This window comes from Taudactylus pleione, unplaced genomic scaffold, assembly GCF_031769625.1.
Source record: "Taudactylus pleione unplaced genomic scaffold, aTauple2 ptg002067l, whole genome shotgun sequence".
Taxonomy (NCBI): domain Eukaryota; kingdom Metazoa; phylum Chordata; class Amphibia; order Anura; family Myobatrachidae; genus Taudactylus; species Taudactylus pleione.
Window position 1 is genome coordinate 37,483 of NW_028286462.1, and position 16,548 is coordinate 54,030.

The 16,548-nt window shown below is 48.2% G+C and overlaps 1 protein-coding gene across 1 annotated transcript in view; it reads left to right on the plus strand.

Moving 5' to 3' along the window:
* The window catches only part of ELP5 (elongator acetyltransferase complex subunit 5), a gene marked incomplete at its 3' end in the record, with an annotated part of 230,252 nt that overhangs the window by 37,364 nt on the left and 176,340 nt on the right, over window positions 1-16,548 (plus strand). The window lies entirely within an intron of this gene.

Consider the following 16,548-nt stretch of genomic DNA (forward strand, 5'->3'; position numbering starts at 1 on the left):
CTGGCCAATCTTGTGCGGAGGAAGGTTTAGGGCTCTAATTGATGGATCCCGCTTTGTATGAGTGAGGCATTATCTGTCTCTACTCACAGTATTTACCGGTTCTCATTCACTACTTGTTACAATTTGGGAATCTTCTTCTTCACACTCTGTGATTGCCACTCACTCACGTCCTACCTGAACACACACATTATAATACCCCGTAGTCACACACACATTATAATACCCCATAGTCACACACACAATACCCCGTAGTCACATATTGTAATACCCCGTAGTCACATATACTGTAAAATGCACACATTATAATACCTCTTAGTCTCACACACATTATAATACTCCGTAGTCACACACACATTATAATACCACATAGTCACACATTGACGCACACATTATAATTCCCTGTAGTCACACACACATTATAATACCCCCTAGTTACGTACACATTCGAATACCCTGTAGACACACACACATTATAATACCCCATAGTCACACACACAATACCCCCTAGTCACACACACAATACCCCGTAGTCACATATTGTAATACCCCGTAGTCACATATACTGTAAAACGCACTCATTATAATACTCCTTAGTCTCACACACATTATAATACCCCGTAGTCACACACACACAATACCCCGTAGTCACATATTGTAATACCCCGTAGTCACATATACTGTAAAACGCACTCATTATAATACTCTTTAGTCTCACACACATTATAATACCCCGTTGGTACACACACATTTTAATACCCTGTAGTCACACATTGACGCACACATTATAATTCCCTGTAGTCATACACACATTATAATATGCCGTAGTCAAATATTGTAATACCCTGTAGATACACATTGACACACACATTATAATACCCTGTAGTCACACACACATTATAATACTCTGTAGTCACACACACATTATAATACCCCGTAGTCACACATTGACACACACACATTATAATACCCTGTAGTCACACACACACATTATAATACCCCGTATTCACACATTATAATATCCTGTAGTCATACACACATTGTAATACCCCGTAGACACACATACTGTAAAAGCTCACATTATAATACCCTGTAGTCACACATTGACGCACACATTATAATACCCCGTAGTCACACACACATTATTATACCTCTTAGTCACACACACACATTATAATATCCCGTAGTCGCACGCGCACATTATAATATCCCGTAGTCACTTGCACACAATACCCCGTAGTCACACACGTACATTATAATACCCCGTAGTCACACACACATTATAATACCCTCTAGTCACCCATTATAACAGCCCGTAGTCGCGCCGGCACATTATAACAGCCCGTAGTTGTGCGGGCACATTATAATAGCCCGTAGTCGCGCGGGCACATTATAACAGCCCGTAGTTGTGCGGGCACATTATAATAGCCCGTAGTCGCGCGGGCACATTATAACAGCCCGTAGTCGTCATAAACACACACATTATATCAAGGCGCTTCAGTTTTCTTATAACTTGTAAAGTCACGCCTGTCCCAGCTAGTGGCTATTACTGCAGACATCACACCGTACAGAGCAGCTCACAAAAATTACCCCTCTCCACCACCTATACTACTTTCATCAGGGACCGAAAGAAGCGCATGTCTGCTATACAGTATAATCAGCCCCAATATGTAGCCGGGATTAGACCGTACTGCTTCAGGCAGGGGTGGAGCAAATGCTGCAAAGTAAGAATGTTTACCAGGTGGCATGGTCATGGGAGATCACTGGGAATCGCAGACTGTCATATATATATATATAAGTGTTACCAGGTGGCATGGTCATGGGAGATCACTGGGAATCGCAGACTGTCATATACTGTATATAAGTGTTACCAGGTGGCATGGTCATGGGAGATCACTGGGAATCACAGACTTTCCTATATATATATATATAAGTGTTACCAGGTGGCATGGTCATGGGAGATCACTGGGAATCACAGACTTTCCTATATATATATATATATATAAGTGTTACCAGGTGGCATGGTCATGGGAGATCACTGGGAATCGCAGACTGTCATATACTGTATATACAGTCAGGTCCATAAATATTGGGACACTGACAGAATTTTCATATTTTGGCCTCTATTCGCCACCACAATGGCTTTGAAATGAAACAAACAAGATGTGATTTACCTGCAGACTTTCAGATTTAATTTGAGGGTAATTACATCCTAATCAGGTGAACGGTGTAGGAATTACAGCGGTTTCTATATGTGCCTCCCACTTTTTAAGGGGCCAAAAGTAATGGGACAAACTAAACAATCCTAAATCTAACTTTCACTTTTTAATACTTTGTTGCAAATCCTTTGCAGGCAATTACAGCCTGAAGTCTGGAACGCATAGACATCACCAGACGCTGGGTTTCATCCCTGGTGATGCTCTGCCAGGCCTCTACTGCAAATGTCTTCAGTTCCTGCTTGTTCTTGGGACATTTTCCCTTCAGTTTTGTCTTCATCAAGTGAAATGCATGCTTAATCGGATTCAGGTCAGGGGATTGACTTGGCCACTGCATAACATTCCACTTTTTAGCCTTAAAAAACTCTTTGGTTGCTTTTGCAGTATGCTTCGGGTCATTGTCCATCCGCACTGTGAAGCGCTGTCCAATGAGTTCTGAAGCATTTGACTGAATATGAGTATATAATATTGCCCGAAACACTTCAGAATTCATTCTACTGCTTTTGTCAGCAGTCACATGATCAATAAATACAAGGGAACCAGTTCCATTGGCAGCCATACATGCCCTCGCCATGACACTACCACCACCATGCTTCACTGATGAGGAGGTATGTTTTGGATCATGAGCAGTTCCTTTCCTTCTCTACCCATCACTGGTACAAGTTGATCTTTGTCTCATCTGTCCATAGGATGTTGTTCGAGAACTGTAATGGCTTTTTTAGATGTTGTTTGGCAAACTCTAATCTGGTCTTCTTGTTTTTGTGGCTCACCAATTGTTTACATCTTGTGGTGAACCTTCTATATTCACTCTTGTGAAGTCTTCTCTTGATTGTTGACTTTGACACACATACATCTACCTCCTGGAGAGTGTTCTTGATTTGGCCAACTGTTGTGAAGGGGTTTTTCTTCACCAGGGAAATAATTCTTTTGTCATCCACCACAGTTGTTTTCCGTGGTCTTCCGGGTCTTTTGGTGTTGCTGAGCTCTCCGGTGCGTTGTTTCTTTTTAAGAATGTTCCAAACAGTTGATTTGGCCACACCTAATGTTTTTGCTATCTCTCTGATGGGTTTGTTTTTATTTTTCAGCCTAATGATGGCTTGCTTCACTGATAGTGACAGCTCTTTGGATCTCATATTGAGAGTTGACAGCAACTGATTCCAAATGCAAATCTCACACCTAGAATCAACTCCAGACCTTTTACCTGCTTAATTGATAATGAAATAACGAGGGAATAGCCCACACCTGTCCATGAAATAGCTTTTGAGTTGATAGTCCCATTACTTTTGGCCCCTTAAAAAGTGGGAGGCACATATTGAAACTGTTGTAATTCCTACACCGTTCACCCAATTTGGATGTAATTACCCTCAAATTAAATCTGAAAGTCTGCAGGTAAAGCACAACTTGTTTGTTTCATTTCAAAACCATTGTGGTGAATAGAGGCCAAAATCTGAAAATTCTGTCAATGTCCCAATATTTATGGACCTGACTGTAAGTGTTACCAGGTGGCATGGTCATGGGAGATCACTGGGAATCGCAGACTGTCATATATATATGTGTTACCAGGTGGCATGGTCATGGGAGATCACTGGGAATCGCAGACTGTCATATATATATATATATGTGTTACCAGGTGGCATGGTCATGGGAGATCACTGGGAATCGAAAGGCTGTCATATATATATGTGTTACCAGGTGGCATGGTCATGGGAGATCACTGGGAATCGCAGACTGTCATATACTGTATATAAGTGTTACCAGGTGGCATGGTCATGGGAGATCACTGGGAATCGCAGACTGTCATATACTGTATATAAGTGTTACCAGGTGGCATGGTCATGGGAGATCACTGGGAATCGCAGACTGTCATATATATATATGTGTTACCAGGTGGCATGGTCATGGGAGATCACTGGGAATCGAAAGGCTGTCATATATATATGTGTTACCAGGTGGCATGGTCATGGGAGATCAGTGGGAATCGCAGACTGTCATATATATATATACATATATATATATATATATATTGTGCCACAGTTAGGTTAGGGGGTCCCTCTCCTGGGTAGAGGACTCCTTCCTTACACACACACCCACAGCAGCAGGGAAGCAGCACACCAGTCTGGATGCAAGTACAAGCTGGTCGGCGCCAGTCTTTATTGTACAATGTCAGAAATAACATAAAGAAAACATAAACATAAATCCTAGCCCTGTCGGGGCACTAACTTCACAGGTAGTTCCCTCACTACCAGAACCTGGCAGGGCCTAATGCCCTCGCCAGCAACAAAGCACAGCACAGTACTCACAGATAGGTTTTTCCAGTGTCTCTGAGCAAACTCCCTGCCTGCTCTCCCAGGTGAGACCCTCAGCCCTAAACACACTAGGCTTATATTGGCCACTCTCAGGTGGAAAACTAACAATCCTGTTACCAGGCTGCGAGAACCAAAACCTGGAATGGCCGTGGGTGGAGCCCTCCCTCTCCTCTCACCCACAACCCCCAGGTCCCAAACCGGCTTTTCAAAAAGCCGAAACTCAAGCCTGCTACACTGCAGACTTTCTCCTGGGGGTTTAAAACACAAAAGACAGGAATCTGGGACAAATGTACCTGCCACGGACCACTTTACCAGTGATCCTATCACATATCCCCCCCCTTTGTTTCGACCTGTGGGGCGGAACAACTGAAGCCCCCAAACAATGAACGCGTGACAACGCGTCAGCATTGGCCAGCTGGCTTCCTGGCCTGTGTTCCACTGAAAATTTAAAAGTTTGTAACGCCAAGAACCATCTTGTAATTCTCGCATTACTGTCCTTATTTTCAGACATCCACTTCAGAGGGGCATGGTCAGTGATCAATTTGAACTTTCTTCTGACCAAGTAGTACCTGAGAGCCTCTAACGCCCACTTTATGGCCAATGCCTCCTTCTCCACTGTGGCATAGTTTCTCTCATGTACATTCAACTTTCTGCTAAGATAGAAAATAGGGTGTTCCTCACCCTCCTTGTTCTGGGACAGGACCGCTCCTATACCTACTTCTGATGCATCGGTTTGTACTATGAATTCCCTTTCAAAATTAGGAGTCATCAGGACTGGTTGGGAACACAACGCTACTTTCATCTCCTGAAAAGCTTTCTCTGCCTCAGGACTCCATTCTACCATGACTTTTTGTTTGCATTTGGTCAGGTCAGTCAGTGGGACTGCCATGGTGGCAAAGTTGGGTATAAACCTCCTGTAGTACCCCGTAATTCCCAAGAAGCTCTCACCTGCTTCTTATTCAGAGGCCGTGGCCAGTTTTGTATGGCATCAACTTTATTGAGCTGAGGCTTTATCAGGCCTCTGCCAATGGTGTATCCCAGATATTTTACTTCCTCCATGCCTAGACAACACTTTTTTGGGTTGGCTGTCCAACCTGCCTTATAGATGGAGTCCAACACTGCTTGTACCCTGGGTAAGTGAGACTGCCAATCAGGACTATGAATGACCACATCATCCAGATAAGCAGCCGCATACCGTCTATGGGGCCTTAGAATCCTGTCCATCATTCTTTGGAAGGTAGCAGGTGCCCCATGTAGCCCGAAGGGCAACATCTTGTACTGAAACAAGCCCTCTGTCGCTTAAAAAGCTGTCTTTTGTTTGGCGCTCTCGGTTAACGGTACTTGCCAATACCCTTTGGTTAGGTCAAGAGTGGTTAAATACCTTGCCGTCCCTAGTCTCTCAATCAGTTCATCCACTCTTGGCATCGGGTAGGCATCGAATTTTGAAACACTGTTCAACTTTCGGAAGTCATTGCAGAAACGCACACTCCCGTCGGGCTTTGGAATTAACACAATGGGACTTGACCATTCACTATGTGATTCTTCAATAACCCCTAACTCTAGCATATTTTTAATTTCTTTCGACACCGATTCTCTTTGTGCTTCTGGTAACCTATAGGGCTTTAGATTAACTTTAACCCCTGGGTCAGTGATGATGTCATGTTTAATGACCGAGGTTTTCCCAGGTACGTCAGAGAACAGCACCCTATTTCTGATCAGAAACTCCTTGACCTCTTGTTGTTGAATTGCCGACAGGGTTTTTGCCACTGTCACTTTGGGAACTAAGGGCCCTGGACTTACTGGAGGGTCTCGGACGGCCGACAGTACCGTTCTATCTTTCCAGGGCTTTAACAGATTTACATGGTATATCTGTTCCGGCTTTCTTTTCCCCGGCTGGTAAACTTTGTAATTGACCTGCCCCACTCTTTCTAAGATTTCAAAGGGCCCTTGCCATTTAGCCAAAAGTTTATTTTCCACAGTGGGAACCAACACTAACACTCTGTCCCCAGGAGCAAAGCTGCATAACCGAGCATTGCGGTTGTATACCCTCTGCTGTGCCTGTTGAGCCTGTTCCAGGTGCTCTCTCACTATCGGCACTACCGCAGCAATTCTCTCCTGCATTTGAGAAACATACTCAATCACCGTTTTGTAAGGACTAGACTGCCCCTCCCATGTCTCTTTGGCAATGTCTAGTAACCCCCTTGGGTGTCTCCCATACAACAAGTCGAAGGGTGAATACCCGGTGGAGGACTGGGGAACTTCTCTTATGGCCAACAATAAATACGGCAATAAGTAGTCCCAATCCCTACCATCCTTGTCGACCACTTTCCTAAGCATGTGTTTTAACATCTTGTTAAACCTCTCGACCAGCCCATCGGTTTGGGGGTGATAAACCGAAGTTCTTAACTGTTGGATTTTGAACAGGCGGCATAACTCTTTCATGACTTTGGACATAAACGGTGTACCCTGGTCAGTTAGTATCTCCTTAGGTATACACAGCCTGCTAAAGACATGAACTAGCTCTCTGGCAATGGTCTTGGTTGACGTATTGCGCAACGGGATCGCTTCCGGGTGTGACCGGACGCCTTTCGCCTAGGCCGTCACTGGTCACGGGTTAGCGCTTTTGGACTCCCACTCACCGTCAGTGACCGCCTGTCACTAACTCCGCCCACTGCGCCTGGGGCGTTTAACGATGCTGCCACCACTAAACTCTACCATCGGCGTTTGGAACCGCTTACTAGGTACACTCAGGCTCCTGCCTTGGAACCTGGAACCGCTTCTGCTGCGTATGCGTTTGATTAACTACGGACACACCTCCTGTTTGGTGTCGGCTGTTCCCACCTGATCCCTCGCAATGGACCAGGTCTGCACGGTAGCTGGCAGAGGGCTTGAACTTGGAGACACGGAGCTCTTACCCAGAACAGCAGGAGAACGGAATAGCGTTTTTGCGCAATTCTGTTGGTCGCAAGATTGAGGCAATTGGTAAAGGCAAACGGTGTTTATTTGCTCAATGTCTTAAAGAAGACTCTCCCTTCCGTCTGAAGGGGAATATCACACAGAAATCAAACAGCAATTCTCCACAAAGGATTTCCAAATATGTACCACATACAGGAATCTTATCAGCAGCTCTTCTCCACACAGAAGTTACAAGGATGTACAATACTACTAGGCACAAGCCCTTCTTTTATGCCACTCTAATACATATTTCCACAGGGGGTAAGCCTGCCCTGTGGTTTCCAACCAATCATCATAAGTGCATGACCTGTGCATGTGCTAGCCACATGCACGTTTAACATTGTCCCTTATGGCAAGGGGGAGTGGTGACTCCCCTGTGCCTGGGCTCAACCTCTGAGCTGGGCAACGCCCACGGCTCCGCTCCGTCTGGACACAGCCTGGGGAGATAAGGATTTCCCTCCGAAAAACGGACTTCCAGGAATCTGCTAAGGGACCAAGCTTGCTAGCCTTGCCTGAATCTGAGCTCCAGAGGTGGGCAAGCAGGGTCCCCGGTCACGGTTTCCTGACCATGGAAGGGAAGCGATTTGAAGCTCCCTAAACCCACTTAGCTGGCTGCATTAGCCAGCTACCTATGCACCCCCTCATACCACTTCCAGGCATGAGGCTGCATAGGAGGACATTTTATTCCCCTAGGGAAGAGGCTGGGGGACCCAGCAGCCCACAGAGAGCTCCGGATCCCCCTGGACCTCCACAGACCACAAGTAAGTGCACTTTTCTTAAATTATACATTAAACATATACATTTCATGTTTTTACACATACACCAAAGCCTGTGCCCTGCATCAGGCTGTTACACACTGCAGCACTGTAGCCCAGGACCTGCTGTCCCGGCTCAGTGCTGCACAAATCATTTCAAATGCATTTATATTAATTTATTTATTACACTGCCCAGCGCTCAGCGCTGGGCTCCCTTATCCCTGCCGCCCTGGACTGCAGGGTTCAGTGCTGGGGCTCTCTCAGCGCTGGGGGTTACCAGGAGTTAAATCTCCTGAGCGCCGCAGCCACAGGACTTTGGCTGCGAGCGCTCTGTACTGCCTCCATACAGCCCCGCTGCACTGGGAGCCGGCTTCTCCGGTCTCCCAGCGTGTGGCCTCTCCTCTGCACTGGTGTATCGGGAGCTAGCACTCCCGACCCCCAGCGTGCGGCTACCACAGTTCTCCCCTCGGTGCAGTGCACCGAGGGTTAAACTGCTGCCCACGCTGCGTTGTGGAGTTGGGGCGCCGGGAGCGATGCTCCCGGTCCCCAGCGCTCAGCACACAGCACCACCTGGGGAGCCGGCTAGCCCGGTTCCCCTGTGCGCCACCCAGCCCTGCAGTCTGGGACAATCGTGTCCCGGCTGCAGCGGTCTTCTGCTGCCCTGGAGCGCCGGGAGCATTGCTCCCAGTTCCCAGCAGTCAGCATCCTGCCCTGCCCTCCGCTGCCTGGCCGCAGTAAGCAGCCGGCACGGAGGGACCAGCGGCGTCCCTGTGGAGCTGGGACGCCGGGAGTCACACTTCCGGGTCCCAGCGTGGAGCCTTCATTGACGCGCCACCGCCGGAGATGATCCCGGGCTGGGCGCCGACATACAGCCCCCACCGAGGGGTTAACACGCTGCCGCGGCCATCGGACAGGGTCCGGGTCACGGCAGCATAAAACATTAAACATTCGGCGCCTAGCGCCGGTAACATATTTAAAAGATGGCGCCTAGCTCCCATAGTTCATTTTAAAAAAATGGCGCCGCAGCACAGGGGGTTAACCCCTTCAGTGCTGCGGCAGCCATTAACCACGTGTGGCCCGGCCTCCGGCCACACCGGGTACCTGGTAGCGTAATCCATTATGACCAGAATATACTGGTGTCCCCTGGCAGACTTCATTAAGGGTCCAACCAAATCCATCGCTATTCTTTCAAACGGCACCTCTATAATAGGCAATGGAACTAGTGGACCCTTAAAATGTGGCCTGGGAGCATGATACTGACACTCAGGGCAGGATGCGCAAAATTCAGACACCTCTTTATGCAGCCCGGGCCAGAAAAACCTCTGCATTATTCGCTCAGTGGTTTTCTCTACCCCTAGATGGCCTGCCGTTATATGACCATGGGCCAGATCCAACAGTGCTCTTCTGTAGGCTTTGGGAACTATTAGTTGTTCCACAACATCTTCCCCCTTCTTAGTCACCTGATATAACAAATCCTGACACATTGTCATGTGGGGATAGGACAAAGGACTATCAGGGTCTACGGGTTTACCATCAACTACTTTTACATTCTCCCTGGCTTTTACCAAAGTAGGGTCATTCAACTGCTCCACGGCAAAGACCTCTCTTCTGACCTCTAAATCAGGCAGACGATCACCTGGCCCAACAACACTTCCCACCTCAATGGGAGGCACATCAGTTGGCCGGCCACCGTCACGTTCCGCATTCTCTAGTTCGCCAACCATAGTAGAAAAAGGGAATAACTCTGACTCAGAAGAAACTCCCTCCTCCACTACATCGACAACCTTCTCAAATGGGTCGGGGTTGTTCACCTCTGGAACAAGACGGCTTTCCCACAACTTCCAGAAGTGAGCAAAGTCTCTCCCCAATATTGCATCGTACACCAGACCATGCACCAAACCCACAGAAACTATAGCAGAGCCACATGGTGTCTCGATGTTCACCTCGGCCGTAACATAATATCGAGTATCCCCATGTATGCAGGTCACACCAACAGTTTTCCCTGTATGCCTCAAGGGGTTCACCAGCTCAGCTTTAATAAGTGTCACCAAGCTACCAGAGTCTAACAGTGCCTCTACTCGGTTGCCATCTACAGTGAGTACACACATGGGCTTATCAGTCTCAGCCTGCCGGTCAGCCGTACAGGCTATCTGTGCAAAGAAAGACCCCATGCGGTAGACGAGCAGTATCACATTGCATAGGTTCAGTTGTAAGTGCACAATTAGCGGCAATATGGCCGAAGCCACCACATCGGAAACACTGAGTCATATTAATGTCTAGTCGTTTACGGGGCAAGAACCTTCCCGGCCTGGCAGGCCTGTCTCCAGGTTCTACACCCTCAGTCTTAGGTACATTCCACCGCCCAGCACCCTTCTCCCCTGGAACAGTCTTACCAGTGTCTCTGGGAGTTCGCCGGTGCGCCATCGGGGCTCGGTGGGGCATACTCATCAGCTCCTCAGCCGCCACGTACCTCTCCACCAGCTCGACCAACTGGTCCGCGGACTTAGGGTCTGCATGGCTCACCCACTTGCGCAGAGTCACAGGTAATGATCGCAGGTACCGGTCCATCACGACCCTTTCCACGATCTGTGGTCCTGTCAGCGTCTCGGGCTGTAGCCATTTTGAGGACAGATGGACGAGGTCATGCATCTGTGAACGTGGAGGCTTGTCCTTATGGAACTCCCAGCGGTGGACCCGTTGGGCACGAACAAAGGTGGTGACTCCCAAGCGAGTTAGGATCTCCTGTTTTAGTTTTTTATAGTCCTTGGCATCAGCCAGGCATAAGTCGAAAAATATGCTTTTTGTGGCTCCCCAGACAAAAAAAGTGCCACCAGACTTGCCCACTGCTCCTGGGGCCAACTCTCCCTTTCGGCCGTTCTTTCAAATGCGGTGAGATAGGCCTCCACATCATCGCCCGAAGTCATCTTTTGGAGGAAGTGTGGCTCGTACGGAGTGAGTGGTGGTGGGAGGACCAGTATTAACATCTCTGGGCCGGGCGACCAGGTGTTGTACCACCTCCTTTATGGCCTGGCTGTTTTCCGCTAAGGCCTGTCGGTTTTCAGCTAAGGCCTGGCGGGTTTCCTCGTTGGCGACCTGTTGAAGTCTGTTAGATTCCTGCTGAATTTTGTTTGTCTCCTGCTGAGCTGCTGTAGCTTGAAGCAAGGCCTTAATAATGTCCTCCATTTTGTCCTGGGGTGTAGGTTGGAAGCTGAACCTTGCCTCTCTGAGCATTGGCTGACGCCTCCTCTATGGGACTCCAAGGACACAGTGTTATTTCCACACTCACAAATTGGGTGTCTGTCCCTTTAATTTTTAAACGGAAAGTTTTCCTCTCGCTGCAACTTCAGTGTGTGTGGGTGCCCGCATTCTCCACCATATTGTGACACAGTCAGGTTAGGGGGTCCCTCTCCTGGGTAGAAGGACTCCTTCCTTACACACACCCACAGCAGCAGGGAAGCAGCACACCAGTCTGGATGCAAGTACAAGCTGGTCGGCGCCAGTCTTTATTGTACAATGTCAGAAATAACATAAAGAAAACATAAACATAAATCCTAGCCCTGTCGGGGCACTAACTTCACAGGTAGTACCCTCACTACCAGAACCTGGCAGGGCCTAATGCCCTCGCCAGCAACAAAGCATAGCACAGTACTCACAGTTAGGTTTTCGAGTGTCTCTGAGCAAACTCCCTGCCTGCTCTCCCAGGTGAGACACTCAGCCCTAAACACACTAGGCTTATATTGGCCACTCTCAGGTGGAAACCCTAACAAGCCTGTTACCAGGCTGCGAGAACCAAAACCTGGAATGGCCGTGGGTGGAGCCCTCCCTCTCCTCTCACCCACAACCCCCAGGTCCCAAACCGGCTTTTCAAAAAGCCGAAACTCAAGCCTGCTACACTGCAGACTTTCTCCTGGGGGTTTAAAACACAAAAGACAGGAATCTGGGACAAATGTACCTGCCACAAACCACTTTACCAGTGATCCTATCACAATATATATATAAGTGTTACCAGGTGGCATGGTCATGGGAGATCACTGGGAATCGAAAGGCTGTCATATATATATGTGTTACCAGGTGGCATGCTCATGGGAGATCACTGGGAATCGCAGACTGTCATATATATGTGTTACCAGGTGGCATGGTCATGGGAGATCACTGGGAATCGCAGGCTGTCATATATATATATATATATATATATATATATATATGTGTTACCAGGTGGCATGCTCATGGGAGATCACTGGGAATCGCAGACTGTCATATATATGTGTTACCAGGTGGCATGCTCATGGGAGATCACTGGGAATCGCAGACTGTCATATATATGTGTTACCAGGTGGCATGGTCATGGGAGATCACTGGGAATCGCAGACTGTCATATATATGTGTTACCAGGTGGCATGGTCATGGGAGATCACTGGGAATCGCAGACTGTCATATATATATATAAGTGTTACCAGGTGGCATGGTCATGGGAGATCACTGGGAATCGCAGACTGTCATATATATATATATATATATGTGTTACCAGGTGGCATGGTCATGGGAGATCACTGGGAAACGCAGGCTGTCATATATATATATATATATATATATATATATATATAAGTGTTACCAGGTGGCATGGTCATGGGAGATCACTGGGAATCGCAGCCTTTCATATATATGTGTTACCAGGTGGCATGATGGGATATCACTGGGAATCGCAGGCTGTCATATATAAGTGTTACCAGGTGGCATGGTCATGGGAGATCACTGGGAATCGCAGACTGTCATATATATATATAAGTGTTACCAGGTGGCATGGTCATGGGAGATCACTGCGTCGCAGATCACACAGGCGGTGCCCCTACATACCTCTCCTCCAGGAGGTCAGCGTATGTAGCACTATATCCTACCAGGCACTGAGTCTGTGTAGTTGATTAGTAGTGCCATATGTGCAGGTGGTGTTTATTCTGCTTTGTATGTGACTTTATGCTAGCGCTGTCTGTCTGAGTTTCTTTTTTCCTCTGTCAGCCATTTTACTGTCCCTGTGCCTGTTTTCTCACTGAGCCCTAATACAGGTGTTGTCAGGGTGCATATTCAGCCTCACAGTTTATTATCCTGTGTGGTGGGTCACATAAAGTGTGCAGATATCCTCTATTGAATGCCAGGATTTCCACTGCGGCTATTGCGACTCGCAGCTCCCTGTGGCTACGCTCTTGGAGGGCAGATGCGGACTCCAAGAAGGGTTTGGAGCGTTTACCTTGTAACGGTACAGTTTTGTTTGGCCCTGATTTGATAAAATTGTAGATATGTTGGCAGCGGCTAGTCTGCCTTATGCTCCTGCTCCCTCTGGGTCCCGGACCTCCTACTTTCGGACATATCGGACCCCAGGCAAGGTTAAGGCTCAGTCCTTCTCTAGGTCGTCAGTCTCCAAGAAGACTGCCAAGCCCAAGAAGCAAGCCTAGAGTGCGAGACGTCCAGCTGCCAAGCCTGACGACAAACCCTCAGCCTGACGAGGTGGGCCTCCTTTTTGGGGGGGTCCCAGGGGGGTGGGAGGCTGACTTCTTCAGTTCGACCAAAACTGGTGTCAGACTACCGCAGACACCTGGGTAAGAGAAGTGGTCTCTCACGGATACGCCCTCTCCTTCCGCAGAAGACCTCCCCATCAGTTTTTCTGCACAGGCCGCCTGTCAAACAAGGACAAGGCTTTGGCTATTCAGGAGGCAGTACAATCCTTGCTTCAGGCAGGGGTCATTGTACCGGTCCCGTTATCCCAGTGGGGAATGGGTTGTTATTCCAGTCTTTCAGGTTCAAAAACCGAACTGTACCCACCGACCTATCCTCAATCTCAGATCCCTGAACAGATTCCTCAGGGTACCTCTGTTCCGGCTGGAAACCCTACGCTCAATTATACTGGCTATGGAACCGGGGATTTTATGGTGTCGCTGGATAATCAGGATGCATACCTACATATTCCAATTGCTTCCTCTCACCAGCGTTTTCTCAGGTTTGCTATACAGCAACAACATTTCCAGTTTTGGGCTCTGACATTTGGCCTCTCTACTGCACCTCGGGTGTTTACCAAAGTTATGGTGGTAATGGCAGCCCATTTGCGGCTGCAGGGGTCCGCCTGTTACCATACCTGGACAACCTTTTACTGTTGGCAGGGTCTCCAGGTACTTCACCACTACCACCTAGAGCCGACTATATCTATGCTACAGATGCACGGGTGGTTGATCAAGTGGAAGAAGTCCGCCTTGATTCCATCTCAAAGGATACTACATCTGGGAGCTCTGTTTTATTCACAACAGCAGCGGATCTTTCTGACTGCAGAAAAGATCTCCACTTTGCAGACGCGAGTACGCAGATGCCTCCACAGTCGCCGAGGGTCTATCCACTCAGTAATGCAGTTACTGGGCTCCATGGTGTCGACTTTTCACATGCACAGTTTCATTCGTGGCCTCTACAGAAATTAATCCTCTCTAGGTGGGACGGATTACACCATCGGATAAAGGCACAAATGATAGTGCTCTCTCCGTAGGTGCGTCTGTCTCTTGCTTGGTGGCTGCAGATGGGCCACCTCACCAGGGAGCGCCCCTTTTAGATTCCGGGCTGGGTCCTTCTGACAACGGACCCCAGTCTCCAGGGTTGGGGCGCGGTGACAGGTCTGCACTCCTTTCAGGGACGGTGGACAGTAGAGGAATCTGCCCTACCAATCAACATATTGGAACTTTTGGCGATCTTCAGGGCCCTGCAACAAGCCAGACTCTTACTTCACAGAAAGCCTGTGCAAGTTCAGTCAGACAACGCCACGACCATGGCTTACATCAACCATCAAGGATTAAATCGAAGTCAGGCAGCAATGACAGAGGTGTCACGCATTCTGACAGAAGGTCATCTCTCAGCCATTTCGGCGGTGTTCATTCCAGGAATTCTCAATTGGGAAGCGGACTTCCTCAGCAGTCATGACGTGCATCCAGGGGAATGGTCTCTTCACCAAAAAGTGTTTCAGCTCCTAGTGGACAAGTGGGGCCTCTCGACAGTCACAAACTGCCAGTGTATGGGTCCTGGACAAGAGACACCAAAGCTCTCTTGGTAGACGCTCTGTCAGTCAAGTGGACCTTCCAGTTTGCGTACCTATGTCCTTCAATTTCCCTTCTTCCTCGAGTACTTCGAAAGTTCAAACAAGGAGGCACTGTCCTGCTGGTAGTTCCAGCGTGACCCAGACGGCACTGGTACTCTGCTCTTTAGAGTATCTCCATATACACTTCGTTGCTGTTGCCTCAACGTCCGGACCTGTTGTCTTCAGGTCCTTGCCTTTACCCGGACCTGGGTCGTCTGTCTTTGACGTCGTGGCTCTTGAGACATCCCTCCTGAGGAATAAAGGTTTCTCTACCTCTGGTTAAGACCATGCTCAGACCACGAAAACCTGCCTCTGCCAGGATTTACCACAGGGTGTGGCATACCTACTTTGAATGGTGTCGTCCGAGAGGTTACGACCCCCAAGTGTTTCGAATATCCAGAGTTTTCGCTTTTCTACAGGTCTCCTCCTTGCCTCACTAAAGGTGCATGTCTCTGCTCTGTCAGTGTGGTTTCACTGAAGGATTGCTCTTATTCCTGATATCCGCACTTTCCTACAGGGTGTCCTTCGCATTCAGCCTCCCTTTGTCCCTCCTGTGGCGCCTTGGGATTTGGCTGTTTCCTTTGGGCCAAACAGGACCCTCCATTTGAACCCCTGGATTCAGGGGATCTCAAATGAGTTACAGCTAATGGTGCATACACACGGTCAGATTTTTCCTTCAGATCTGAACGATAACGATTTAAAAGTCGTTCATATCTGTCAGATCTGTCAGATGAACGATTTGAACGATGCGCGTTCCCGATGGTCAGATAACGATATCTGACATCTGATATGTTTGCAGTCAGACTTGGACGATTTCCATTCATTTTAATGCAGTAAAAATCGTTCAAATCGTTCATCTGACAGATCTGACCGTGTGTATGCTCCATAAGATGGTGTTTCTTTTGGCTATTGATTCTGCCAGAAGAGTGTCAGACTTGGGGGCTCTCTATTGCCGTTGCCAATTTCTGGATTTTCACCAGGACAGGGCAGTGCATCGGACTGGTTTCCTTCCAAAGGTGGTTTCTAGTTTCCACATTAATAAGAAAATTATTGTACCGGCCTTTAATTCTCCAGACCTCTCGGCAGGTGAGGCCTCATTGGATGTGGTACGTGCTCTCCGGATATATGTAGACCGTACCAGTTCCCTTCGGAAGTCGGACTCTTTGTTTGTCCTTTTTGCCTTTCCCAAGAAGGGATGGCCAGCCAATAAGCAA